Below are 25,779 nucleotides of genomic sequence, written 5' to 3' on the forward strand. Positions count from 1 at the left end.
TTACGAATGTTCATTTAAAATACTCCGGAAGCCCGAAGTCCGGAAAACCGGAAGTCGGGAGTCCTCAGCATAATGCATTGTCTGCAATACAACAGGAGATTCAGGAGGACGCACATTTGTGCGCCCTGGCCAAGAAATAGAGACAGCCAATTGGAGCGCTGCTACAGCTCACCTGTAAACGAAAAGTATTCGTCCTGGCATAGACATCCATTGACCGGCGCCCCCGCGTTCTCCCCTATGTATTTTAACAGTGAGTTGTACACACACACACACACACAGATAAAAATGTTTATTGTATTGGAGGATTTTTAATGAATGCTGATAGGCGCCGACAGAATATCAGCCGCATTTTGTGAATAAACAATGTTTATTTAAAAAAAAAACTTTTTTTGTGAAGGTGGGGGCGGCGCCCCAGCGCCCTCTATCGGCCAGCCGCCACTGACGCAGAGCCTGCCAAAAATAGCTTGAACTCGTAAGTGTTCCTCTCCACGGAAGTCTTTAGTAAAATTCTATTTTATTTAGATTTTACATTTTCAGTGCAGGATACAGGCAAACAGTAGGTCATACATTATCATCATCATCTCACCATACATTATTTACTTTACATGATCCTATTATATCATCTATCACATTTCACAATCACATCAATTCAGTTAAAGTTTTGGTAAGTCGGGCAGGTTTGGAACTGGTGAGGGGGGGGGTTGGAGATTGGAGAGGGGCCTCTTCCAAATGTCTGTGTGAACGGGGGGGGGGGGGGGGCGTGGTGGGGGGGGCGGGGGCAGCGTCCACTGGGTTCCACCAGATACTTTTTTTCTTGGGCCAGGGGTATGTTCTTCTGCAGGGGTGTGGGCAGGCTTGCTTCTGCGTGCGCGAGGGGTGTGTCGGTTGCCGCCACTGCACTCCCTGAATCGTGTCCACTTCCTCCTTTTCTGGATCTGGTCACCTTGGGCTGCTGGCCTTGGTCCACGTCACAGAGTCCAGATCTAGGGGGAAAAGGGAAACCTGAGAGCATGCGGGTACACAGGGCCGCTGGAGATTTTACGTCTGCCAGCCACTCTCCTGTGTCCCACATGCTCCACTCCTTTTCTCGGTTCCTTTCCTCTGGGTCGAGGAGGTCTGTGCTGTGCTGCTCCACTCCGTGTGCAGACCCTCTGCTCTCGCCTCCCTGCGTTGTTTCCTGGCCCGGCCGGTCCCCTGGTCTCTTAGGCTCTGGCTGTTGCCCTTCGTGTCTACTGCAGGGTCTGGACCTAGAGGATGGAAGAAAACCTGAGAGCATGCAGGTACACTGGGTATCTGGAGTTTGAATAGTTTCCAGACACTCCCCTGTGTCCCGCATGCTCCACTCATCACTTGGGTCTCCTCCCTCTGGGCCGAGGGGGTCTGGGCCTGGCTGGTCCCCTCCTGGTGCTGCCACGTCAGGTCTGTTCTGGACTCCACCTGTTCTTGGAAAAAGAAGACAGAGGGCCACCTCCCTAGCCTCTGACCACTGCTTGGTCAGAGGTTCAGTTGGGGCTAACCGATGTTGAGCAATGGTCATGTTTGTGTGTTGGAAGTCCAGAATTGCCGTCTCTTTTTTGCCTGTGCTGTCGTGGATGTTGAAATATTTGTCAGGTGTCTGCTAGTTACAAGTGTCTGAGTCGTTGGTGCGGTCGTTGTTTGTCTGGTTGGGGGTGGTGGCGGGGGGTTCGTAGTTTGGGGTATCTGGATGTTTAGCTGTTGAATGTTTGTTATTTTCCAGTTGTTATGTGTTTTTTCCTTTCCCTGTTGATGTGTGTCTAGTAAGTAATAGTCTCTAATTGTTTTATTGATCATTCTTATGATGATGAGTGGGTGTGTTTCTTGTTTCTGATATAAGCTGATGTTTCTTGTTTGCCATAGTACTTCTTTTATTGTGTTTGTGACCCGCCAAGCATTTTCCTCCTGATTTTTCTGGTGTTATATTTTGAGAAATTGTCTTTTTCATGGTCTTGAATGTCTATTCCCTGTCTTTGTGTAGTTTAAACGTTTCCCTTAATGTTTTCCTCAGTCTTTTATAGTGTACTGGTGGATCCCATGAAAGTGGTATTGTGTGGTCGATGTCTTTGATGCCAATGCCTCTTAGGCTCGTCTTGAAATAAAATCTGTTGAGGTAGCTTGCTTTCCTTTCCATTTTTTTACAATTTTGGATGGTGTATGCTAGAGCTTGGGTTTTTATTAGTAGTGGTATGTTTGGCACCCCTCTCCCTCCTTTCATTGTTTCCTTCATCATGACCTCTCTCTTCACCAGTTCCTGTTTCCCTCCCCATATAAATCTGAATGTTTCTTGGTTTATTGTTTTTTCTTGTTCTCTGTTTGGTGGGAATATTTTTCCTATGTATGCAAGAATTGGGTATAGTATTGCATTTAGTAGTACAATTTTCCCCTTTGTGGACAACGTCCTTTGCTGCCATCCTCCTATTTTCTTTTTCATTTTTTTGATTGTGTCCCAGCTTTCTTGCCCTTGGTTTCTTTCATCAAAGATGATCCCCAGAATTTTTATTTTTGTTCTTACTGGAAAAATGCTTTGTATGTCCGAGTGTTTTGGCCAGTTTCTAGACGTATATATTTCACTTTTCTTTTTATTGATGACTGCTCCTGTTGCTTTGCAGTATATGTCCAAAGTTTTTTCTATGTGTTTGGCAGATTGGACAGTTGTACAGATGAGTGTGACGTCGTCCATATATGCTTGTGTCTTTATCTGTTTGTTGTTTGAGCCTGGTAATGTATAGCCTTCTATGTTCTTGTTTTTCCGGATGTTGTTGAGTAATGGCTCTATTGCAAGGGTGTAGAGGATGGCTGACAAAGGGCATCCCTGTCTAACTCCAGATTTTACTTTTATTTCATTTGTTTGTGTGCCATTGACCAATACTGTGCTCGTGATATTATTGTAAATTATTTTTACCCAGTTCTGTATTGTTTTGTTGATGTTTGCTGTTTTTAATACTTCTAGTAGGTAAGCATGATTGACCCTGTCGAAGGCTTTCTCCTGGTCTAAATTGAAAATACAGAATGGGATTGACCTTTCTTCTGCATGGGAGAAGATGTCCCTGATGATGGTGTGATTGTCTGTTGTGGAGCGTCCTGGTGCTCCACAGGTTTGATCTTGCTCAATAACCTCTGGTATTTCTTTTTGTAGTCTGTACATGAGTATTTTGGTGAGAATTTTGTAGTCGGTGCAGAGTAAAGTTATGGGGCGCCAATTTTGAAGGTCTTCTGGGTCTCCTTTCTTGTATAGTAGTGTTATGATTCCTTTTGTCATGGTTGGGCACATCTCTCTTGTGTTATACATGTAATTAAAGACTTTTGTCATGCCATCTTTTATTGGATCCCAGAAGGCTTTGTAAAACTCAACAGGAAGTCCATCTTGACCTGGGGTTTTGCCTTCAGTTAGGCTGTCTATTGCTTTTTTGATTTCCTCTGTTGTAATGGGCAACTCTTCCCCTTCTATTACTTCTCCAGCCACTCTCTCCGTGTCCCGAAGCAGCTCTTTTATCAGCTCTCTGTTTGTGTCTTTTTCAGTGTATAATTCTGTATAGAATTCTGTTACTATGTTTCTAATTTGTTGTGGGTCGTTTTGTTTTGTTCCTTTTTTGTCTTTGATGGAGTCCATCATGTGTTTTTTCTTTTTTATCTTCTGGAAGAAATAAGGTGTGCATTTTTCATTTTGTTCTAGATGTTTGATTCTGCTTTTCACCTGTATCTTTCTCTGTTCTTCTTGGTAAAGGTTTTCTAGTTTGAGTTTTGTTTCTTTTATCTCCTGGGTGAGATTAAAGCCTTCCAATTGTAGGTTTGACAGCCGTTGCAGTGTTTGGTCCAGTCTTTTCGTCTTCTCCCTTGTGTCTCTTGCCTGTTTTTTGCTTGCCGCTTTCAGGTAGTTTTTTGCTCTGTCTTTAATGTTTTCCCACCAATCTACTGGTGATGGGTATAGGTCTATGAGGGTGGCCCACTCTGTTAGTCTGTTGGTCAGGGCTTCTCTGGTTTTGGTGTTCTTGAGGAGCGTTGTATTCAGCTTCCACACCCCTGGGCCTTTTTCTTCTTGGTTTGTTGCTGGTTGTGTTATTGTTGTTGTTATTTGCCTGTGGTCTGAGTAGAGTACTGGTGCAGAGTGTGTGTTTGTTGTCGTGAGGTTTGGGTCTATGAGGATCATATCTATTCTTGAAAAAGACCTTCCATCTGCACTTGTCCAAGTGTGGTGTGGTGTCAGGTCTTTTCCTATGTCTTGGAGGGAAAGGTCTGTGACTAGTTTGTTCAGTTTTCGGCTTGATGCGTCATTTCTTGGGCGGCTTCTGTCCATTTCCCTTCTTGCACAATTAAAGTCACCTATCATGATGGTGGGTATGTTTCCCAGAAGTGCAGGGTACAACTTTTCAAAAAACTGTGTTCTTTCATTTTGATTAGTTGGTGCATATACATTTATTATTTTTGTTGTGTTTTTCCCATGTTTTGCAACTGTTGTTATTAGCCGTCCTGCTTGTATTATTTTTGGCTGTAGTAGTTGGATTGTTGGGTTTTTGCTCAGTATGGCGACTCCATCTGCCCTGGACGTATTTGAGCCAGACCATATGGAGTCTCCAAGTCCCCATTCTTTTTGGAGGTCTTCATAGTTTTTTCGGTATGGGATGTTACATTCTTGAAGACATATTATGTCTGTGTTGAGTGATGCCAAGTGGGAAAAAACTACTCCTCTTTTCTTTTCCCACAAGATGCTCCTGACGTTAATTGTAGTAATCCTGATTGTCATGATGGTGATGAGAATGAGTTTTAGCACTTTACTGTCCATGTGGGTGTTTGCTGTTGACCGGGGAGGTGGTTAGCTGCACTCGTCGTTGTTCATTGGTTTATATCTTTCTTTGCTTCCCTTAGTTTTTTCTGGTCTGGGCTGCTTGGCAGGCAGCTTGGCTTGTCTCTGATGGCCTGGGTAAATGGGTTGCTGTGCTGCTACGACGTGTGGTTTTACAAGTGGGGGCCAGGGTGGTAGGGTGGTAGGTGATTTGTTGGGTATGGGTTTAGCCATCTGGGGTTGTTTTGGGTCTGGGGATGTGTTTTTGTTTGGTTTCTTGCTTCTGGTGGTTGTGGGTGGTAATTTTCTTTTAGAGCGTTTCTCCAGACGTCCTCCACTGTTTTCTTGTGTCTCTGTGGGTCCCGGCTCTTGTCCTGGTTCCTCCTCTGGTTCCTCCTCCTCCTCCGACTCATCGTCCTGACTACTGTGTTCCTTCTCTTCTTCCACCACCATGATTGGGTTTGCCGCGATAGGTACCTCTTCTGATTCACTTTTGATTGTTTTTCTTGGTGGCGGTACTGCAGTCAGCCTGGCCCGTCTGTGCGTCTCATCAGCACCCCCCAGTGGTGGTGGCGTTGGTGGCACTGCAGTCAGCCCGGCCTGGTCAACTCCCTCTCTGATCTGACTGCTCTCCTCCTCCATTTCAGAAAATAGTGACTGGGCGAAAGCGTCCCCTGGGATGGTAATTGTGGTTTGCAGGGGGGACACTGGTGATCCCAAGCTCTCTAGTAGCTCTATGGCGTCCTCTGTTAGTTGTTCTTGCCATATTTGTGTCTCCTGTGTCTTTTCTGTTGTCGCTGTGTTAGGGTCAGGGTTTGGGTCAGGGGTTGGGCCATGTTGGTTTGGACCGGTAGGTGTTTGAGTTCTTTCTGTGGTTGGGCCAGGGTTTGGGTCAGGGTTTGGGCCTTGTTGGCTTGGACCAGTAGGTGTTTGTGTTCTTTCTGTGGTTGGGGGTGGTTCCTGTCTTTTCTCGTTTTTATTATACCTTGTTCTATTAGCGTAGGATTCGGGGCAGTTTTTGAACACATGTCCATCTTCATTACATAAATTGCATTTGCGTTCTTTCATACATTGCCTGGTTTCATGTGCTTCACCACAATTCCTGCATCTGATGACTGTGCATTTTGCTGCCAGGTGACCCATTTCCCCACAATTCCTACATACCTTTGGCATTCCGTAGTAGAACAGCTGACCTCTGTTGTTTCCGAGTAGGATGGAGTTTGGCAGGTGTTGGAGCTCCCCGTTCCGACCTCGGCGTAGCCCGATGTTCCACTTCCTTGCTCCGGTCCATACCCCATCAGCATCACGTTGCCACTGTGCCGTGGATTCTATGTCGGCGTGCCTTCCAAGCCAGGTGATGATGTCTTCGTCTGAAACTGTCTCATTGTAAAAAATTACTGTTACAGATTTTTTGTCTTCTTCAGTGATTGGCTCTGTGTGAAATTTTCCAAAAATAAGTCTGTATCTCTCTGTGTCTCTTTTCTTTTGCCAAAATTCTACCAGCAGGTCTGGGTTCTTAAAGCTGATTTAAAAAATGTCACGCATTCCAGGCAGTTTAAAAAGACAGTTCAAGTCATTTGGTGAAAATCCTAGGCCTTTCTGTAAGACTGCTCTGCTAAAATCCAGTCTCTGCATAGGTGTCTCCTCTTCTCCTCTAACATATGTCATTCTCACTACATTGTGTCTTCTAACTCCTTGTCTTGAGTACATCTTGGGTCTTGTGTGGGGGGGGGGGGGTAGCAGAGGGTAGGGTAGATAGGGTGCCTTCAGGGAAGTGAGTGATAGGGGTTGGTGACAGGGTTGTTTTAAGGGGGGGGGGGGTTCCACTGTGTGGTACTTTCCTTTACAAGGAGTTGTGTAGGCCTCTCAGGACTCCAACTGTCCTCAGACGATGGTTCTCTGTGTTGGTCTGGGTCCTGGCTCTGGTTGACTGGTCAGGTATCCGGCTCTGCAGAGGGGAAGGAAGGACACCTGAGAGCAAGCAGGGGCACAAGGTGGCCAGAGACCTGAGGTCTTCTATGGCACTTCCCTGTGTCCAGCTCACTCCAGGTGTAGGTGTTATCGCTCTCCCTCCTCCTGGCTCTGGGGTGGTGGTTGCGGGTCCTCTGCTGGCTCTGCACGGCACGGTTGGTCTCTCTGCTCTGGTCTCCAGTCCGTCGCGGGGTCCGGCCTGTTCCGCTCAGAGAGGGGGACTGCCCAGCGGCCGAACTGATCCAGTGGTGAGCAGGCCACCTACTGGAAGAGTCCAGTTCTCCGGCAGCTCCTCTCGGATCCCGGCCTGTTCCGCTCAAAGAGGGGGACTGCCCAGCGGCCGAACTGATCCAGTGGTGGACAGGCCACCTACTGGAAGAGTCCGGTTCTCCGGCAGCTCCTCTCGGATCCCGGCCTGTTCCGCTCAAAGAGGGGGGGTGGGTCGGGGGAGCCACTTCCCAGCAGCGGTCAAGCCACCTACTGAGAAGACGTGCTCCCCGACCAAGAATAGAAAAAAAGGAGGGGCATAGAGCCTAGTGAGGAAAAAGGAAAAAACCTAGATTTCTCAAAAAAACACAAAAACCCACACCCCACCGAAGACTAGCTTTAATAGAAGTCTTTAGTAAAAGGCGAAAGGCTTGTGCGTTTTTTTGAAGAGAAACCAGAGTTTGTTCTTAGCCAAAAGGCCGAGAAGCAATCTCCACAGAACACTAGCTGATTGGACTATGATATTCAGAAGCAACACTGTCTAGAAGTCATAGAAAAAAATCTCTCTCTTCTCCCTTTGGTGGGGCATTGTCCAATTGCCCCTAATGAACCAGCCTCCCCTGGGTTTAGGGTTTAGGGTTAGGGTTAGGGTTGTGTCTGTCCCACTTTTTGCGCTGTCTGTCATGAATCACCCGTTTTTTATGTGTCATATCCTTTGCTTTATCATTCTTTATTGTCTTTTTTGTTTGGATTATTTTGCGTATGGTTTATTTGTTATGTTGACGTTATGATTTTTCTGATTTGACCAAGGGCTGCCAGGCATAGATAAGACCTGGTATGCTACTTGGTCTTTTTTGTTGTCGTCTTTTGTCTATTCTATGTCTGTCCCACATTCTGTTTTGTGCTGTCTGTCATGTCTCACTGTGTTATTTACGTATCGTATCTGTATGTGTTTTGTGAATAATGTAAATAACCAACTGAACAAATTATCTGTGAAATGTATTTTTGATAATAAAAGATAAAAAAAATAAAAACACGCCCGATCTCGGAAGCTAAGCAGGGTCGGGCCGGGTTAGTACTTGGATGGGAGACCGCCTGGGAATACCCGGTGCCGTAAGCTTTTCTCAACCTCCACCAGTAGAGTGCACTATGCCACCCTTTTAACAAGTGGAAGAAAATCATGGTTATTACACTGCTTTACAAACTATGAAGGCAGCTTCATGTTGGCCATAGCATATGTTTCCAATCAATTTGGAATCATTGGCAGAGGGTAGTCAACTATAGTCTCTGATTCACTAGGAACACCTATCCACCTTGTAGTTAGAACTAAGTTCACTCACGGTGTGTGTGCATAGGTGAAAGTGGGCCGGAACGGTCCGGTGCTGCGTTCCGGCAAGACTTTCTGTGCCGGAACGCCGTTGGGGGAAGAGATGCAGCTGCCTGTCAATCAAAATCCGATTGCTGCAGAGTGCAGAAGCAATCACGATTCACGATCCATAATTTCCAACAAGGAAACACATGGTTGACGTTATGTTTCCTTGCGTCTATTTTAATACCTTTGGAAAGGACATGTTAACCCGCTTTACAGTAGACGCGACGCGACGTGGTTGGGTGGGCAGCACTGGGCACTGAGACAGTCCGACCGGGATTACAGTCGCGCCGTATGGAAGCATATAGTGGACTTTATTCAAATGTTAATGCAATTTGAGATTGCATTTGCATGTTCCACTTTTGCATGCATTCTTTCAGACAATATTCAAATTCAAATGCAATTCTAATGATTTTCATTTTCATTTTCATGTACATTCGCTGTCAATATTAAAATGATAATGCAAAGCCATTTGACATTTAATTTTCAAAGTCATGCGCTGCTTTGTAGCTGACACAATTCAAAAGTTCATTCTAATGTGAAAATTACTATGCAATCCCAAAATAGCATATTAATTTGCCACTTTTGTCTGCGTTATTTGAGTCAATATTCAAATTGTAATGCAATAATGTGATACGCAATTGCATTTACATGTTCTAGTAAACACATCCGCTTTGTAGCTGCCAAAATTCAAATTGTCATTCTAATGTGAAATGACTATGCAATCACAAAATAGCATATTCATTTGCCACTTTTGCCTGCGTTATTTGAGTCAATATTCAAATTGTAATGCAATAATGTGATTAGCAATTGCATTTATATGTTCTAGGAAACACATCCGCTCATTAGAATTGCATTTGAATTTGAATATTGTCTGAAAGAATGCATGCAAAAGTGGAACATGCAAATGCAATCTCAAATTGCATTAACATTTGAATTTAGTCCACTATATGCTTCCATAAGCAAGCCGTGTTGCCAGATTGGGCTACTTTTGGTCACACTGGACGGGTGGATTCGGCAGCTTTTAGACTGGTTGGGCTGGAAATTGTCAATTCCATCTGGCAACCCTGGTAGCAAAATATGTGCATACGTATCTGGTAGCCTACTGGTACTTTCAAATCGCATCGTATTATTATTATTATTATTAATAATAATTACAATTTACAATACAAATACAACAATTGGGGGTCCCTCAAAGAAAATGTGGGCGCACTGCGCGCGCACAACATCAACCTCCAAGGCTTGATTGAACCCTGGTATGTACTGTATAACATGATAGCCATCTATGAGCAATACACTGTATATAAGATGATGACCAAGGGTCTTTCTGCTGCTGACCAAGGGGCTGAGTTCACTTGATGAGGCCCAATTTTGTTTTAGACTCTGTAGGCTACTGTATTTGTTTATTAAGACTTAAGATATATTATCTGAATTTCTCTTGTTTTATCAAATGTTCCAATTATTTTCATTTCTTGTGCTGGTTTAAAATTGCAGGAAACTAGCACAAATAATTGTGTGGGAGAGAGGGGCCGCCGCTACCAAAACGTGCACAGCTCCACCACCAAAAACTCTCACTCCAAACTTTCGGTGAAACTTGGCAGCCCTAAAGTGTTTCTAATTTCGACACCAACACCACAATGTGTGTGTTCAGGGATGCATGAAGCTGGGGGCAGGAGGAGAACTATATGAAACGATGAAGGTTGGGGTAGTAGCCTATAGTTCCTGTAAGAAACTCAAACCACTTCCACCCCTGTGTGTGTGTGTGTGTGTGTGTGTGTGTGTGTGTGTGTGTGTGTGTGTCTGTGTCCGTTCTGACTGGCACCGAACTTATATACGACTTGGAGCACAGAAAACTTTGCTTACGGCCATACCAGTCTGAATACGACCTGTCGTAAAAAGTGCGGTTTAGCAGCGAGAGCGTTTGGAATTTGTTTTGTGTGCATGAGAGTTTAGTGTTTGAATATTTGCGTAGTTTGTGTGAGTGAAAGGAGAGTCAGTGTGTAAGAGTTTATTCCCCCAGCAGCTTGCTGTTAGGGGGGATATTTTTGTTTTTTCGTTTTGTTTGTACACGGACGGCTCAAAAATGGTGAAGACACGCGGAATGACAGACGACACGGAGAATGACACGGACACAGGCAATACGAAAGAAGGAGAGAAAGAAGGAGAGAGCGAAAGAGAAGAGATGGAGAGACAGAAAGTAAGAGAGGAAATTGAAGGGTATATAAGAAAGGAGAAAGAGAGAATCGCGAGGGAGAAACAGGAGGCGGAAGCGAGAGCACAAGCGGAGCGAGAGGTCCCAGCATACAGCAAAGAACTGACGGTAGCGGTGGAACTGGTCGGAGAGGAGAGGATCACAATGATGGCACTGCTACGGGCGACGAAGGAGGTGTGCGGGCTCGTCGTGGGATGTCGATATATTGGTTTAAACAGATACGAGATCACGATGAGCCATCCGAAGGGGAAGGAGAGGCTGCTCGACGGATTTAAAATTAACGAGACGAGGGTCATGGCGAGGGAACTATGTGGGGATGAAATGGTGGTGTCATTCATTGGACTGCCAGTATACACGAAGGACGGAGACATTTTAAGGAAACTAACAGACTGGGGGGTACACGCTGTCTCCCCGATAAAGAGGAGGATGTGGCCGGGGACCAGCATATGTGAAGGTACACGTTTTGTTAAAGTAAAATTCAATGATGTTGTGAAATCGCTGCCGTACTCGACCAAGTTCGAGACGGACAATGGGTCTGACTTTTTTCGGGTGATTCATGACAGACAGGTGAAGGTGTGTAGGATGTGTCTGCAGCCAGGGCACATCCTACGAGAATGTCCCGAGTTCAAGTGCAGAAGGTGTGGGCGCAGCGGGCATTATGCGAGGGAATGCGCGACGTTTGAAAACAAGTGCAGGGGGTGTGGGGACCTGGAATCCCAATGCAAGTGTAGGGAGGAAGAAGTAGTGATGAGTCCATCCACTGTTTTTAGACAGAGGGAGGAAGAAGGGAAGGGGGGAAAGGGGGGAGAGGAAGAGAAGGGAGAGGGAGAGAAGGGAGAAGGAGAAGAGGGAGAGAAGAGCGAGGGAGAGGAGGAAGAGAAGAGCGAGGGAGAAGAGGAAGAGAAGAGCGAGGGAGAGGAGGAAGAGGGGATGGAGGAGGGAGTATCGTTGACAGCTCAGACTGTGCCAGAGACTCAGAGAACGGAGTGGTCGAGACTGACAGGAGAGAGCGGGAAGAGGGGGGGCATGGGGTCGAGCCTCGACAGTTTTATGGGGGTAACCCAGGCATCGGAGTTGCAAGGGAGCGCACAGACGACCGGGGGGAGAGGTTCCCAACAAGAGCCTTTGCCCCCGAGAGTCGTGCGCCCGAAAGAAGCAAAAGAGGCAGGCAACAAATCGAAGGAGGGAACCCCCATGAACAACGAGTCGGAAGGGCGAGAGGCCGTATCCGTAAGCCCCCCCCCGAAAGCATCTGAAAAGATGTTAACAAACAGTGACGAGGGGTGCGGGGAGCAAGACGAGTCTGAGCTGTTGACGATAGTGGGAGGGAGGAAGAGGGCGCTTTTAGCGGGGAAACTAAAGCGCAAATCAAAGCTGCAGTACATGGAGGGAAAGAAGAAATGAAATAAAAAATGGCAGTAAACATATTTATCCTCCTACACTTGTTTTCAATGGTCACGATTTCCTCCATAAACATCAATGGGCTCAATAACATGGAGAAGCTAGAGGAGGTGCTGGTGACTTTCACATCTGATGTTCTGGTACTGCAGGAGACAAAGTGGACAGACACCAAAATGACAGAAATCAAGGGGAAATGGAGGGGTATGCTGTTTACAAATAATGGGACGAATAAATCATGTGGGGTAGCGATATTAATTAAAGAGAATAGGGTAGAGAATGTAAGAGAGGTTTTGAATGACGGGAAGGGCAGGGTAATAGGGATAGAATTTAATATAAATAATGTAATGTTTAGATTAATTAATGTGTATGCACCAAATAGAGAGGTTGAAAAGAGGGATTTTTTTGTAGAACTGAGCTTGCACTGCACAGGGAATTGTATTTTGGTGGGTGATTTTAATGTATTTTGCACTAAGATGGATGTTTATAGAGTAGATAGTTTTAAGACAGATTCAGCTAGGAGAGGGTTATTAGAAATGATAGAGCAGAGAAATTTAATAGATGTATGGAGAGTTAGGAACACAAGTAAGAGAGAGTTTTCAAGAAGACAGGTAGTTAGTGGGGTTTTGAAGCAGAGTAGAATAGATTTATGTTTAGTATCACAGGGGATAGAAAAGGAAATAGGAGATATACAACACAAATTCACGGGGTACAGCGATCACGCAGCAATCACGTTTCACTTAGGGGGTAGGCACACAGGGAAAGGGGGGGGTGTGTGGTGTTTGAACACGAGGGTATTAGGGGAGAATGAGTATAGGGATATGGTGATAGTGAGCGAATGAAGTGTGGAATGTATGAAGAGAATGTGTGTGAATGGTGGGAGTGTGTTAAGAGACAGGTAAAACAATTAAGTATTAGTTATTGCAGAAAACGAAGTCAGGATAGAAAGAGAAAAGAAAGTGTATTGAGAGGGAGGATGGATGAGGAACTAAAAGAAATAGACAGGGACCCAGATAGAAGCGTAGTGAAATACATGGAGATTAGGGGAGAATTAGAAGCGTATGAAAAGGAGAAGTGTAGAGGGGCTATAGTTAGGAGTAGGGCACAGTATACAGTAGAAGGGGAGAAATGCACAGCGTTCTTTTTAGGGTTAGAGAAGCAGAAGCAGGGGAAAACATACATAGAAGAGATAGAGAATGAAAAAGGGGAGATAGTGAAGGACTATGTAGGGGTTTTAGAGACAGTGCAGGAGTATTATGAGAATTTATTCAAAAAAGGTAGTGTAGACAATGACAGTGTAGGAGAAGTTTTAGGGACAGTTGAGCATAGGTTAGCAGATAGTGACAGGGAAGGGTGTGATAGGGATTTATCAGAGGGGGAGGTCACCTTAGCCATTCAGAGCTCAAATAATGGCAAAAGCCCGGGCTCTGATGGCTTACCAGGTGAATTCTACAAGTGTTTTAGTGCAGTGCTTAGTAAGATTTTGTTGAAGGTTTATAAGGAAATGGAAAGGGTAGAGAAGGTTAGTGAGTCGATGGCAACAGGGTTAATTACTTTATTATACAAGAAGGGTAGTAAGTTACAGTTAGGGAATTACAGAGGGATTAGTTTATTGAATACAGACTACAAAGTGTTAGCGAAGATTTTAGCCAATAGGATTAAGTTAGTAGTAGGGTCCATAGTATCATCGACTCAAGCGTATAGCATACCAGGAAGAGATATAGCGGATACAATAGGATCAGTCAGAGATACAGTGAAACACATGAAGGAAGAGGGAGGGATAGTGTTGAGTGTAGATTTCAATAAGGCTTTTGATAGAGTAGAGCACGAGTTTATGTTTAGGACGTTAGAGAAGTTTGGTTTTGGGAAGAGGATAATTCAGTGGATTAGGTTACTGTATAGTTGTGCAAAGAGTAGGGTAAAGTGTAGGGGAGTTTTGACAGATAGTTTTAGTTTAGAAAGATCAGTTAGGCAGGGTTGTCCGTTGTCCAGTCTGCTGTATAGCATTACAGCAGAGCCACTGGCGACGTTGTTAAAATCAGACAAACACATTCAGGGTATACATATTCCAGGGGGTGGGAGGAGTTTAATACATCAGTATGCAGACGACACAAACATAACAGTTAGGGATGTAGACAGTGTGAAGAGAGTAGTCAAGTTATTAGAAGTATATGGGAAAGCATCAGGGGCCAAAATGAATGTAGAGAAGTCAGAAATACTGTGTGTAGGGAGTGTAGACATGAGTGAATGTGATATACCTTTGAAAGTGGCAAAAGGAATGATAAAAGTGCTAGGAGTGAATGTGGGTGTGAATGAAAAAAAAACAAGGGATGTAACATGGACAGGGATTTTGAACAGGGTGAAACAAACACTGAATTCATGGAGAAGGAGAAAACTGAAACTAAGGGGAAAGGTGACGGTAATAAACTGCCTGATCCTATCAAAGGTGAATCATGTGTTGAGTGCACTAGATTTACCTTTGTGGGTCACGAAAGAATTGAATGGGGTGATAAATAGTTTTTTGTGGGATAGCAAGCAGGCACTAATTAGGCACGGGGTGTTAATAAATAGTTATAAGAATGGGGGGTTAAAATTGATAGATATAGAAGTGAAGAAAAGGGCACTTAGGGTCAAAATTGTGAAAAAGTTTTTGTATGGTAGGGATGAATATTGTTGGATGGGTTTCTTTGAGGATTATTTGCACAGATATGGAGGGTGTGGTGTGAATGGTCTTTTAATGGTTTTTAATAAACCACGGTACGAGGGAATGTCACTGTTTTATAGAGAGGTGTTTGAGGCATGGGGGAAATATTTAGAGCAGGTAAGGTACAAGTGTGTAGGGAAAGATGAGGTTTTAAATCAGCCCATCTTTTTCAACCCCAAGATAAAGTACAATAGCAAGATGATAGTTAGTAAGCATTTTGAACAGGCAGGGTTTAGACAGATAAAACATATAGTGTCAGAGAACAATTTCAAAACAGAGCAGGAGATAGTGCAGGGAATAAGGGCAGTGAATAGGGATATAAGAAAAGGTGGGATTGCAGGAGTGTATAATAGAATTAGGGACAGTATAAGTAGGGAATGGAAAACGTTAATGTTAGGACAGGGAGAGGCAGGTGAGGAAAAAAAGATGGTAGAATTAAGGGTAGAAAGGAAAGGTTTAGAGGTCAAGTTTGAGGATGTGAAAACGAAAGGGATATACATGGATTTACTGGGTGATGGGTTGGTGAGGCCAGCGTCAGAGAAGGTGTGGGAAAGGGTTTTTGAAGGTATTGATGTGGGAAAGGTATGGGCAAATCTGGGTGTGAAATATAATAGCGTAGAATGTGAGCACAATGATTTTAAGATTAGGCACAATAGGGTTTACACAAATGTCGTTTTGCACCAAATGGATAGGAATGTAGGTAGGGTATGTGATGTATGTAAAGGGAGGGATGAAAACTTTGACCACTTTTTTGTTGAATGTCCAAGTTTGTCTGTCTTATTTGTGAAAGTAAAGGGGTTGTTAAGTGTACACTGTGGGGTTACCGTCAGGAATGAGATTGAATGGAAGGAATTGTTATTGTTTGGGGTGGTGGGAAAAAAGAAAGAAGTGAATGTAGATTTGGTTAATTTTTTGTTGAGTCACGTAAGGTATGCAATTGTATGTAGGAGGAATGTAGCACATTATGAGGGGAAAGTTACCAGGGTGTGGGAGTTGTTTGTGTCACTATTCAAAAAGGATGTTAGGTTAGTGCACACACTGGGGAAAGCAGATTTTGGTAAACACTTTGTCAATAATAGCACTTTGGTGACTATTACAGGATCAGGGATGTTAGGTTTTAATATAGAAGATTAGTATCTGTGTTTGGTTTTGAGTCAGTGTTTATGTTTGTTTTATGTTTTTTCTGAGTTGACCAAGGGCTGCCAGGCATAGATAAGACCTGGTATGCTACTTGGTCCTATGTTGGTTTGTCTATTCTGGTTTAGGTTTAGGGTTAGGGTTAGGGTTAGGGTTGTGTCTGTCCCACTTTTTGTCTGTCATGAATCACCCGTTTTTTATGTGTCATATGTCCTTTGCTTCATCATTTTTTACTGTTTTATCATTTCTATATTTGTTGTAGCATTTTTTTTGTCTCTTTGTTTGGATTATTTTGCGTATGGTTTATTTGTTATGTTTGACGTTATGATTTTTCTGATTTGACCAAGGGCTGCCAGGCATAGATAAGACCTGGTATGCTACTTGGTCTTTTTTGTTGTCGTCCTTTGTCTATTCTATGTCTGTCCCACATTCTGTGTTGTGCTGTCTGTCATGTCTCACTGTGTTATTTTACGTATCGTATCTGTATGTGTTTTGTGAATAATGTAAATAACCAACTGAACAAATTATCTGTGAAATGTATTTTTGATAATAAAAGATAAAAAATAAAAAAATACGACCTGTCGTAAAAAGTTTGGAAAGCAGCGTGAGCTCTTGGTTTTTGTTTGTGTGCATGAGAGTTTAAGTGTTTGAAGATTTGCGTAGATTGAGTGAGTGAAAGGTAGGGAATATTGCACTACGGTCATATATTTAGGTGCACGCACCGGAAACGGAATTGGATAGACTACTGTTATAATGTGTACACCTGCATTCGCCCTGCTCAGGACTTGTTTGATTATTGTCATTTTGCAGAGTTATTTCATTAAAGAAGCGAATGAACAAATGGAATATCGTTCTTATTTATAATCAAACAACGTGATGCAGTCAAGCAGACAAACAAACAAAGAAGACGCATGTATCCGCGAACGACTCACACGGACATCGGCAAATAACGCCACCCGGGAATCTGAATACGGACATGTCGTCAAAGAATATAACTGGTAATTAACAGAATATTTTTTTGGGGAGTAGCTGTACTAATGGCACCTGTAATAGTGGATTGCCCGATCGAGGGCTGTGACTATGTAGCCAGACATGAAGAGGCAGCAGTGGTAGTGGCCATGCTGAACATACATGCAACAACACACACTGCAGTCCCCAGAGCGCCGAGCAACAGTAAAATGGAGAAACTCAGGCGCCCCTCTATAGCACTGGCCGGGACGGCAGAGACTTGGTCATACTTCGTAACCCGCTGGGGTGAATACAAGAGGGGCACTAAGCTGGTCGGACCCGACATCGTCACACAGCTCCTAGAGTGCTGCGAGGAGGATCTGAGGAAAGACCTCACTCGCGCTGCAGGCAGAAGCCTGGTAGACAGCGATGAGAGAGAGGTCCTCGCGGCCATGAAGGCGCTCGCCGTCCGTGCGGAAAACACCATGGTGGCTCGGGTGGCCCTATCTAACATGCGACAGGGACATGAGGAGCCCATCCGATCATTCCACGCCCGCTTGAAGGGGCAGGCAGACACTTGCAAATATGAGATGGACTGCACTAAGGCGGGGTGTGATCAAATCAATAACTTCACAGAGGAAATATTACGTGACGTGATCGCCCGCGGCATCGCGGACCAAGAAATACAGCTCGACCTGCTTGGCGAAAAGAACCAGGACATGCCATTAAAGGACATGATAGAGTATATCGAAGCCAAGGAGTCCGGGAAACGCTCAGCATCGCGCCTACTCGACCCTCAGAGCACAGACATGATCAGTAGTTCATATAGGCGAGGGAAACAGCAGGACCTTCGCACCAAAGGGGCCGCCAGGTGGGAGACACCGAAGGCCAAGCCTGACGGAGCATGCGTTTACTGCGGCGAGATGGGCCACGGAAAAACGCCCATATGGCGCACCAGACGTGACGAGTGCCCCGGCTATGGCAAGACATGCCGGAAATGTAGCCGCCAAAATCACCTTGAGAAGGTCTGCCTGGGTAGCCGGCCGGCCAAACCCCCACCTGAGAAGACAGATGTGGTGGGCGACGAGCAGGCGGCAGCCTTCGTCGAGCTGTGCACGCTCACCGTGGCCAGCGCGGATGACAAGCTACACACACTTCCCCTCGCTCACCACCTATACGACGATATGTGTGACAAGTGGATGAAGCGTACATCCAACCCGCAGCCTTACATCAACCTCTCCCTCACTGTCGAACGTGAGGATTACAGAGCACTGGGATTTGACCTCCTGAAACGCACCCGCGCAGTGACCCTGCCTGCCATGGCCGACACGGGCTGCCAGAGCTGCCTGATCGGTATCAAGGTCGCCCAACACATGGGGTTGAGTACGGAGGACCTCATTCCCGTATCCATGACCATGAGGGCGGCGAACAACGAGGGAATTCGAATTCTTGGTGCCGCGGTGGTCAGGTTCGCCGGTGACAGCAACGACGCTCGGAGGTTGGAGACACGCCAAATTGCATACGTGACGGACACTTCAGACCGCATATTCCTCTCCCGCTCAGCCTGCGTGGATCTGGGCATGATCTCGGACAGGTTCCCAACACTTGGGGAGGTGAATCTGGCGGCCTCAGAACTATGTGACTGCCCACGGCGTGCAGAGCCGCCAGCCAAATCAACCACGCTCCCCATGCCGGCGACCGAAGCTAACAGGGAAGCTCTACGCGAGCACTTACTCAAAACGTACGCCCAGAGCACATTCAATACGTGCCCCCACCAGCCCCTACCAAGGATGTCAGGCCCGCCGCTCCGTCTCATGCTTGATGAGAATGCGACACCAGTTGCCCATCACACCCCCATCCCCGTGGCCATACACTGGCAGGATGAGGTGAAGGCAGGCCTCGACCAGGACGTTCGCCTTGGCGTGTTAGAGGAGGTACCCGTCGGTACACCGGTGACGTGGTGTCACCGCATGGTGATCTGTGCCAAGAAGAATGGCAAACCACGCCGCACAGTCGACTTCCAAGCACTCAACAAGCATGCGTTCCGCGAAACCCACCACACACAGTCCCCTTTCCACCAGGCGAGACGTGTACCCAGCGGGAAACGCAAGACTGTGTTCGACGCGTGGAACGGTTATCACAGTGTCCCACTGCACGACGATGACCGCCACAAGACGACATTCATCACTCCATGGGGGCGCTACCGGTACCGTTCAGCCCCGCAAGGGTATATGGCGTCGGGAGACGGTTACTCACGAAGGTACGACGAAGTGGTTGCAGACATCGGCAGCAAGACCAAATGCGTGGATGACACACTGCTGTGGGCTGACACGATCGAGGAGAGTTACTTCCAGGCAATACAATGGCTGGATGTATGCGGCCGGAACGGAATCATCCTCAACCCGGAGAAGTTCGTCTTCGGCGCATCCACGGTGGACTTTGCAGGCTTCACGATCACCATGAACGACGTACGGCCATGCAGCCGCTATCTGGAGGCGATCCACGACTTCCCACGTCCACGCAATATCACTGACATCAGGTCATGGTTTGGACTGGTCAACCAAGTGGCCTACGCCTTCAGTATGGCTGAACGTATGCAGCCGTTCCGGAAGCTCCTGCAGAGTGGGGCACGCTTCGAATGGTCCCCGGAGTTGGAGGACATATTCTGCGAGTCGAAGGACACGATCGTCCAGGAGATCGAGCGTGGTGTCCGCATCTTTGATAAGGCCAAGCCGACGTGCCTCGCCACAGACTGGTCGAAGGAGGGCATTGGGTTCTGGTTGTTTCAGAAGCACTGCCGGTGCATGCCAGTCAGGCCCTTCTGCTGCACTGATGGATGGAAGATAACCCTGGTCGGCAGCAGGTTCACGCATGCAGCGGAATCCAGATACGCACCTGTAGAGGGTGAGGCCCTCGCAGTCGCAGACGCCTTGGACAAGGCGCGCTACTTTGTGCTGGGCTGCAAGGACTTGATCATAGCGGTTGACCACAAGCCGCTGCTGAAACTCCTTACAGACAGAGCACTCGACGACGTACCCAACCCCCGCCTCAGGAACCTCAAGGAGAAGACCCTGCGTTATCGCTTCCGCATCGTACATGTCCCGGGCATGAAGAACAAGGCGGCGGATGCCATGTCATGCAGGCCGGTCGGCACCTCTTGACCACCGCTCATGAACCTTCCGGACGACAGCGCTGCCGCGGTGACCTACCTCTCGCCCAGCACGCACACTGACATCCTGTCTCTCCTACGCCAAACTGAGCCGGAGGACAGTGACGACATCGAGGATGGTGACCTGGCATGGTGCGCCGCGGGGCTGGAGTCATTGCGATCAGTGACATGGGACCGCGTCAGGGATGCCACCAGCAGTGACAGCGATATGCGTACGTTGGAGGAGATGGCGGTGGACGGCTTTCCCGAGTCAAGGATCGGGATGCCTGTGACAATTCGTGGCTTCCACCAATACCGTGACCACATTACATCCACTGACGGGGTGGTCTTGTTCAAGGACAGGGTGGTCATACCGCCCTCACTCCGCGTTGAGGTACTGAGTGCCCTACACGCTGCCCACCAGGGCGTCTCGATGATGACCGCCCGCGCGGAGTCCTCTGTGTTCTGGCCAGGCATGTCAGCCGACATCATCGCCGCTCGGAACAACTGCGAGCACTGCCACCGGATGGCGCCTTCACAACCTGGGGCACCGCCGACCCCGCCCATCCCGGCCGTTTACCCCTTCCAGGCGGTGTGCTCAGACTTTTTCATGCACAGAGGTGTACACTACCTCGTGACGGTGGACCGTTACTCGAACTGGCCGATCATCTCAAGGTCATCGGGTGGCGCTCTCGACCTGATAAGCCACTTACGTCGCGCCTTCGCGACATACGGGACACCTGAGGAGCTCTCATCAGACGGGGGGCCTGAGTTCACCTCCGCCGAGACCAGGTCTTTCCTGCGCAGATGGGGGGTCCACCATCGCCTCTCATCAGTGGCTTTCTCCCACAGCAACTGCCGTGCAGAGATAGGAGTGAAAACGATGAAACGGCTGATCACTGACAACACTGGCCCGAAGGGTGAACTCGACACTGATGCCGTGCAGAGGGCGATACTGCAGTACCGCAACACGCCTGACCCGGACACCAAGATTTCCCCAGCGATGTGTGTGTTCGGCCGCCCGATACGCGATTTCATCCCGATCGCCCCCGGAAAATACAGGCCTCATGAAACTTGGCGTGAGACACTGACAGCGAGGGAGGAGGCCCTCCGCAAACGCCATATCCGCACAGCGGGCACCTGGGCGGAGCACACTAAACGCCTTCCGCCGCTCGTAGTTGGGGATTTGGTCCGTGTACAGAACCAGACAGGACCCCACCCCAACAAATGGGACCGGACGGGCTGCGTCGTGGAGGTGCGTCAGCACGATCAATACGTGATCAAGATTGACGGCTCGGGCAGGATCACACTTCGGAACAGGAGATTCCTGCGCAAGTTCTACCCGGTTCGCAATGACCAGCTTCCGCCCCGATCGATCTATGATGATCTGGCGATCCGCATCGCCAGGCCGGCGCCTATTGGTGCGCCGCGGCTGCCTGACCCCACAAGCGGCCCTGGAATACCCGTATCGGAGCCTGGGTCCGCCCCGCCGCTGGCGCTGCCATCAGCGGGCTCTCCCCGGCGTGGGACACACCCCACATCCGCCTCGCCTGTGACACCAGCTCGAGACTCGCCAGGGTGTGCCGTCCCCCAGATGTCGCTGCCGGCCCCTGGGGCCACTGTGGTCTCTTCCCCGCCAGTCCCGGTCACGTCGCTGCCGCCGCCGCCGTCAGGCCTACGCCGGTCCGCTAGGGCGACCTGCGTGCCTGCCTGGCACAGAGACTTTTCCATGGGTTGACATTGCTAGGTTATATGGGTGTTGTATTGTGTTGTGCACTTTGCTTGTTGATTCGTGTTTTGTACGGACACTTGAGTTATTCTCTTCTTATAGGCTTGTTGTTGTTTCAGCCTTTATTGTAGTCGTGTTAATAGGGATGCTCCGATCTGGATTTTTGGGGCCGATACCGATCACCGATTTGTTTCCTCAAGATCAACCGATACCGATACCGATACCGATTTTTTTTTAAATACATAACTGACTGGATAGCCTAAGTATTTTTTGCTTTTTAGACAAAAGTTTTGATCCATTAGGCACCAAGCAAACGCAGACCCATTTTTATGGCATAGTAAAGGTCTGGCCTATCACCCAGTTAGGGCCTGAAGCCCAAGTCAGTCGATATGGCTGTATAAAAGACATCATAAACGTGGCCTTCATGGTTTACATACTGTTACGTCCTCCTATGTTTTCTGTTCAGTTATCTGTCTTCCCCAGGAAAAAAAAAAAAAAAAAAAAAAAAAAAAAGATCGTTTTTTGCGATCGGCCATTTTTGCCGATCACCGATCGAGTCATTTGGAGTGAAATCGGCCGATTTAAATCGGTGGCCGATAAATCGGAGCATCCCTACGTGTTAAAGGCTCGGGGGGAGATAGGGAATATTGCACTACGGTCATATATTTAGGTACACGCACCGGAAACGGAATTGGATAGACTACTGTTATAATGTGTACACCTGCATTCGCCCTGCTCAGGACTTGTTTGATTATTGTCATTTTGCAGAGTTATTTCATTAAAGAAGCGAATGAACAAATGGAATATCGTTCTTATTTAAAAGGAGAGTTAGTGTGTGAGAGTTTATTCCCCCAGCAGCTTGCTGTTAGGGGGGATATTTTAGTTTTTTCGTTTTGTTTTGCACTCGGACGGCTCAAAATGGTAAAGGCACGCGGAACGACAGACGACACAGAGAATAACACGGACACAGGCAAGACGAAAGAAGGAGAGAAAGAAAGAGAGGAGATGGAAAGACAGAAAGTGAGAGATGAAATAAGAAAGGAGAGAGAGAGAATCGCGAGGGAGAAACAGGAGGCGGAAGCGAGGGCACAAGCGGAGAAGGAGAAACGAGAGAAAGAGAGGAGAGAGGAGCGAGAGGTGCCAGCGTATAGCAAAGAACTGACGGTGGCGGTGGAGCTGGTCGGCGAGGAGAGGATAACAATGATGGCGCTGCTACGGGCGACGAAGGAGGTGTGCGGGCTCGTCGTGGGATGTCGCTATATTGGTTTAAACAAGTACGAGATCACGATGAGCCATCCGAAGGGGAAAGAGAGGCTGCTCGACGGCTTTAAGATTAACGAGACGAGGGTCATGGCGAGGGAACTATGCGGGGATGAAATGGTGGTGTCATTCATTGGACTGCCAGTATACACAAAGGACGGGGACATTTTAAGGAAATTAACAGACTGGGGGTACACGCGGTCTCCCCGATAAAGAGGAGGATGTGGCCGGGGACCAGCATATGTGAAGTTACACGTTTTGTGAAAGTAAAATGTAATGATGTTGTGAAATCGCTGCCGTACTCGACCAAGTTCGAGACGGACAATGGGTCTGACTTTTTTCGGGTGATTCATGACAGACAGGTGAAGGTGTGTAGGATGTGTCTGCAGCCAGGGCACATCCTACGAGAATGTCCCGAGTTCAAGTGCAGAAGGTGTGGGCGCAGCGGGCATTATGCGAGGGAATGCGCGACGTTTGAAAACAAGTGCAGGGGGTGTGGGGACCTGGAATCCCAATGCAAGTGTAGGGAGAGGGAGGAAGAAGGGAAAAGGGGAAAGGGGGGAGAGGAAGAGAAGGGAGAGGGAGAGGGAGAAGAGGGAGAGAAGAGCGAGGGAGAGGAGGAAGAGAAGAGCGAGGGAGAAGAGGAAGAGAAGAGCGAGGGAGAGGAGGAAGAGGGGATGGAGGAGGGAGTATCGTTGACAGCTCAGACTGTGTCAGAGACTCAGAGCACGGAGTGGTCGGGACTGACAGGAGAGAGTGGGAAGGGGGGGGGCATGGGGTCGAGCCTCGACAGCTTTATGGGGGTAACCCAGGCATCGGAGTTGCAAGGGAGCGCACAGACGACCGGGGGGAGAGGTTCCCAACAAGAGCCTTTGCCCCCGAGAATCGTGCGCCCGAAAGAAGCACAAGAGGCAGGCAACAAATCAAAGGAGGGAACCCCCATGAACAACAAGTCGGAATGGCGAGGGGCCGTATCCGTAAGCCCCCCCCCGAAAGCATCTGAAAAGATGTTAACAAACAGTGACGAAGGGTGCGGGGAGCAAGACGAGTCTGAGCTGTTGACGATAGTGGGAGGGAGGAAGAGGGCGCTTTTAGCGGGGAAACTAAAGCGCAAATCAAAGCAGCAGTACGTGGAGGGAAAGAAGAAATGAAATAAAAAATGGCAGTAAACATATTTATCCTCCTACACTTGTTTTCAATGGTCACGATTTCCTCCATAAACATCAATGGGCTCAATAACATGGAGAAGCTGGAGGAGGTGCTGGTGACTTTCACATCTGATGTTCTGGTACTGCAGGAGACAAAGTGGACAGACACCAAAATGACAGAAATCAAGGGGAAATGGAGGGGTATGCTGTTTACAAATAATGGGACGAATAAATCATGTGGGGTAGCGATATTAATTAAAGAGAATAGGGTAGAGAATGTAAGAGAGGTTCTGAATGACGGGAAGGGTAGGGTAATAGGGATAGAATTTAATATAAATAATGTAATGTTTAGATTAATTAATGTGTATGCACCAAATAGAGAGGTTGAAAAGAGGGATTTTTTTGTAGAACTGGGCTTGCACTGCACAGGGAATTGTATTTTGGTGGGTGATTTTAATGTATTTTGCACTAAGATGGATGTTTATAGAGTAGATAGTTTTAAGACAGATTCAGCTAGGAGAGGGTTATTAGAAATGATAGAGCAGAGACATTTAATAGATGTATGGAGAGTTAGGAACACAAGTAAGAGAGAGTTTTCGAGAAGACAGGTAGTTAGTGGGGTTTTGAAGCAGAGTAGAATAGATTTATGTTTAGTGTCACAGGGGATAGAAAAGGAAATAGGAGATATACAACACAAATTCACGGGGTACAGCGATCACGCAGCAATCACGTTTCACTTAGGGGGTAGGCACACAGGGAAAGCGGGGGGGGTGGTGTTTGAACACGAGGGTATTAGGGGAGAATGAGTATAGGGATATGGTGATAGTGAGCGAATGAAGTGTGGAATGTATGAAGAGAATGTGTGTGAATGGTGGGAGTGTGTTAAGAGACAGGTAAAGCAATTAAGTATTAGTTATTGTAGAAAACGAAGTCAGGATAGAAAGAGAAAAGAAAGTGTATTGAGAGGGAGGATGGATGAGGAACTAAAAGAAATAGACAGGGACCCAGATAGAAGCGTAGTGAAATACATGGAGATTAGGGGGGAATTAGAAGCGTATGAAAAGGAGAAGTGTAGAGGGGCTATAGTTAGGAGTAGGGCACAGTATACAGTAGAAGGGGAGAAATGCACAGCGTTCTTTTTAGGGTTAGAGAAGCAGAAGCAGGGGAAAACATACATAGAAGAGATAGAGAATGAAAAAGGGGAGATAGTGAAGGACTATGTAGGGGTTTTAGAGACAGTGCAGGAGTATTATGAGAATTTATTCAAAAAAGGTAGTGTAGACAATGACAGTGTAGGAGAAGTTTTAGGGACAGTTGAGCATAGGTTAGCAGATAGTGACAGGGAAGGGTGTGATAGGGATTTATCAGAGGGGGAGGTCACCTTAGCCATTCAGAGCTCAAATAATGGCAAAAGCCCGGGCTCTGATGGCTTACCAGGTGAATTCTACAAGTGTTTTAGTGCAGTGCTTAGTAAGATTTTGTTGAAGGTTTATAAGGAAATGGAAAGGGTAGAGAAGGTTAGTGAGTCGATGGCAACAGGGTTAATTACTTTATTATACAAGAAGGGTAGTAAGTTACAGTTAGGGAATTACAGAGGGATCAGTTTATTGAATACAGACTACAAAGTGTTAGCGAAGATTTTAGCCAATAGGATTAAGTCAGTAGTAGGGTCCATAGTGTCATCGACTCAAGCGTATAGCATACCAGGAAGAGATATAGCAGATACAATAGGATCAGTCAGAGATACAGT

Source organism: Nansenia antarctica (genome assembly GCF_963989245.1).
Source record: "Nansenia antarctica genome assembly, chromosome: 7".
Lineage (NCBI taxonomy): Eukaryota > Metazoa > Chordata > Actinopteri > Argentiniformes > Microstomatidae > Nansenia > Nansenia antarctica.